This window comes from Poecilia formosa, unplaced genomic scaffold (genome assembly GCF_000485575.1).
Source record: "Poecilia formosa unplaced genomic scaffold, Poecilia_formosa-5.1.2 Scaffold2311, whole genome shotgun sequence".
NCBI classification, from domain to species: Eukaryota; Metazoa; Chordata; class Actinopteri; order Cyprinodontiformes; family Poeciliidae; genus Poecilia; species Poecilia formosa.
In genome coordinates, this window is record NW_006802250.1 from 10,340 (window position 1) to 14,442 (window position 4,103).

Below are 4,103 nucleotides of genomic sequence, written 5' to 3' on the forward strand. Positions count from 1 at the left end.
TATTAACTAGCATTGAAGCTAAAATGGGAAAACAGCGTATCGTTGCACCAATGTTATTAGGTCCACGTTAATCTGCACCACACGTCAAGTGACTGTGCAGATGATTTATTTACCAAGCACATAATCTGTGTTGTCGATGAGGGGAGGCAATCTAACTCTTAAATATATATTTTTTCTTCCAGATGTAAAACTAAGCTGGTAGGTCACAGGCCGAAGGAGGATATTCACATAATTTCTGTGTTTTTTATTATTTGGTGTGTATGTGTTTTGTACTTAGTTTTATTCCGAATTAGATGTATTGCTGTGTTATGATATTAAATTAAATTGGTGTTCTCCTAATTCCCCATTCTAGTATGACCAGCAGAGTGCAGCTGAAGCAGGACAGGCTTGTAGGGATTACCGAGACGATCAGAACATGAGGATGGAGAGACCAGCAAGTGGTCAATAGAATCGGAACAAAAAATAGAGTAAAACAAGAACACGCCCACTGAAGTTCCTTAAGTTTTGTTTCTTCCACCATCTTGTTATCCCGCTTTGGAACGGAGGCGACGGTTAGCTGTGTGCCAGGTAAGTCCCCAAATGGGTTGTAGATACATTTTACGATTTATTTTTATTACTAATTATCTCTAGTGGAAAGATGATGTGCTGCTGTGTGGTCGTGGGGAAAGAAGAGGGGTGCAGCGAGGAATTAACATGGTTGGCTAACTAGTTAGCATGTGTGCTTCAGCTAACTTAATTTAGCCGTTTACAACAATGTAAGCAGAAAAAAAACATCAATGTTGTACAATGCTACGTCCATTTTTTTAATTTTCACAAGTCAGGGCTGTCGCTATTTTTAAGCTGAGGAACGGAGTTTAAAAGAGGAGCTAGCTGTACAGTCGAAGCTGGCTCTTCTAGCATGTGGAGCCAGGGTTCTGCCCAGAAAATGGCGCGGAAGGACTTTGCTAGTAACTTTTTCAAGAAAAGTTACTATCAGCAGTCAAAAAAAAAAAAACAGGATTAAAGTTGTGCTTTGTATGTAAATTATGTAAGTTGTCAGTAAAACATTTTTGACTGACTATTTTGTCCATAAATCCCGTTTACATCGAGTTGTATGGAGCTGATATGGGTTTGTTTTTGGGTTTTTTTCCGTTTTAGCTGTGGTGATTGGCTAAATTCAAGTAAAGAGCCTAGCCCAGGGGTGGGCAACTCGAGGGCCGGTCTCCTACAACTTTTAGATGCATCTCTACTTCAACACACCTGAGTCAAATAATGAGGTCGTTAGCAGGACTCTGGAGAACCTGACTGCACTTAGGAGGTGATTCAGCTGTTGGATTCAAGCGTGTTGGACCAGGGAGACATCTAAGAGTTGCAGGACACCGGCCCTCCAGGACCAGGATTGCCCACCCCTGCCTTAGAATGACCAACTCTCTGTTATTCCTTTGTCAATGTGATACAGTAGGGGCTTCCACACTTCCCATATCTGTGTCCTCTGTCACTTTTATCAGCAGTTAAAACTGTTCAATCCATTAACATGTGGTAACCTGTTTTTCCGAGCCGCTTTTAAACGCAACATCAGCGTTACGACACTCGCGCTGGGTTTACACCTGTGCGGCAGCAAAGGAGACCTGCTGCTGCTGTGCGGAGCTACGCAGGTGTGTTAGAATCACGGCAGCAAACCAGAAAAACGCAAAGAACTTTTCACAGTTTTCCCCCAAACAAACAGACTGAGTTGAGTAAAGCTGTTGGATGCAGGTAATGTTAGCTAAAAGATGACTAGCTAATATNCGAATTAGATGTATTGCTGTGTTATGATATTAAATTAAATTGGTGTTCTCCTAATTCCCCATTCTAGTATGACCAGCAGAGTGCAGCTGAAGCAGGACAGGCTTGTAGGGATTACTGATTCCTCCAGCGGCTAGAGACGATCAGAACGTGAGGATGGAGAGACCAGCAAGTGGTCAATAGAATCGGAACAAAAAAATAGAGTAAATCATAGAGTAAAACAAGAACACGCCCACTGAAGTTCCTTAAGTTTCGTTTCTTCCACCATCTTGTTATCCCGCATTGGAACGGAGGCGACGGTTAGCTGTGTGCCAGGTCCCCAAATGGGTTGTAGATATATTTTACGATTTATTTTTATTACTAATTATCTCTAGTGGAAAGATGTTGTGCTGCTATGTGGTCATGGGGAAAGAAGAGGGGTGCAGCGAGAAATTAACATAGTTGGCTAACTAGTTAGCATGTGTGCTTCAGCTAACTTAATTTAGCCGTTTACAACAATGTAAGCAGAAAAAAAAGCATCAATGTTGTACAATGCTACGTCCATTTTTTTTATTTTCACAAGTCAAGGCTGTCGCTATTTTTAAGCTGAGGAATGGAGTTTAAAAGAGGAGCTAGCTGGACAGTCGAAGCTGGCTCTGCTAGCATGTGGAGCCAGGGTTCTGCCCAGAAAATGGCGTGGAAGGACTTTGCTAGTAACTTTTCTTGAAAAAGTTACTAGCAGCAATCAAAAAAAAAAAAAAACAGGAGTAAAGTTGTACTTTGTATGCAAATTATGTAAGTTGTCAGTAAAACATTTTTGACCGACTATTTTGTCCATAAACCCCGTTTACATCGAGTTGTATGGAACTGATATGTTTTTGTTTTTTTTTTTGTTTTTTTTTTTTGTCCGTTTTAGCTGTGGTGATTGGCTAAATTCAAGTAAAGAGCCTAGCCCAGGGGTGGGCAACTCGAGGGCCGGTCTCCTACAACTTTTAGATGCATCTCTACTTCAACACACCTGAGTCAAATAATGAGGTCGTTAGCAGGACTCTGGAGAACCTGACTGCACTTAGGAGGTGATTCAACTGTTGGATTCAAGCGTGTTGGACCAGGGAGACATTAAGAGCTGCAGGACACCTGACCTCGAGGACCAGGATTGCCCACCTCTGGCCTAGCCCATTCAGGACAGTTGTTAGCCACCCAGTGCTTTTTTCCCCATGATGGGTTCCAACCTTTTATCTTAATTTTTTATTCACTTTGATAAGTATGTTTATATGATTATTGAAAAATATATTTTTATATAATGCAGGATGCAAGCTGTGCGTGTCAAATACAGAGATCGACAGAAATACATCTGTTTTGAAGGCCAACTGACTTGCAGTTTGTTTTTGGAATGTGGTGAGTGCAAACAAAACAAGTTTACAGCATTTTCACATATTGGGTTTATCAAAAATGTTTTTGGAATGGTGCCAAAATAGGTGCTTTACCAACTTTTCAGATTTATTTATTTTTACTTTTTGTCTTATTTGAATTATTTACATATGTTCAAATATAGAATAAATGCATAATTTGCTATGTTCACAGCTGCAAAAAAGTTCAGCATCCCAACCTTGGACTTAAAAGTCTTTGACTCAAAGACTGAAGTGGATGAGGAGGTTTTTGAGCTCCTTTTGAAAAGTCCAACCTTGGTGTGCTGGAAATTTGTGAAGCACAAGATCTCAGTCCAGAAGGTAAGTTGTTTTGAAGTGTCATGTGCTTATTTTTGTGAACTATTTTTGGTCATCCTTATGGGTTTGACCAATAGGGATAGAAATTGCTTTCCAGATCAGTATAGACATGTTGATGTCCATTTGATATCACCAATCTAGGATGAGATCATAAAAGCATTCACCTTTGTAGCATTTCACACATGTGGAAACATGCTACATCAACAATTTAACCTATTTTTAGTGTTTCAGTGGTTAATTACAATGAACACAGAAAAACGTGCATAAGTTAATTGTGTTTGTATCGGACTGTTTCGTGCGAGAAGAGCTCATCAGGTGACTTGATAGTTTAATTTATTTAAAATCTCTTTTTTTTTTTTTTTTACACGGTTTCTCTAACAACTTATATGGTTAGAGCAGAGGTTCCCAAACTGTGGGGCGAGCACCCTAGGGGGGGCACCGTGCCATTGCAGGAGGGGCACGGGAAGCTATCTGGATGAAGAAGAAAAAAAAGAATGCTGTATGCTCTGGGTTTTTACCTTAGAATGGCCAACTCTCTGTTATTCCTATGTCAATTTGATACAGTAGAGGCTTCCACACTTCCCATATCTGTGTCCTCTGTCACTTTTATCAGCAGTTAAAACTGTTCAATCC

The 4,103-nt window shown here is 40.3% G+C and overlaps 1 long non-coding RNA gene across 1 annotated transcript; it reads left to right on the forward strand.

Moving 5' to 3' along the window:
• The first annotated feature begins 1,777 nt into the window (after positions 1 to 1,777).
• Positions 1,778 to 3,950, forward strand: LOC103133152 (uncharacterized). Its single transcript, XR_475692.2, has 3 exons — positions 1,778 to 2,079; positions 3,053 to 3,141; positions 3,328 to 3,950. It is a non-coding gene; the product is annotated as an uncharacterized LOC103133152 (long non-coding RNA).
• Positions 3,951 to 4,103: the final 153 nt, after the last annotated feature.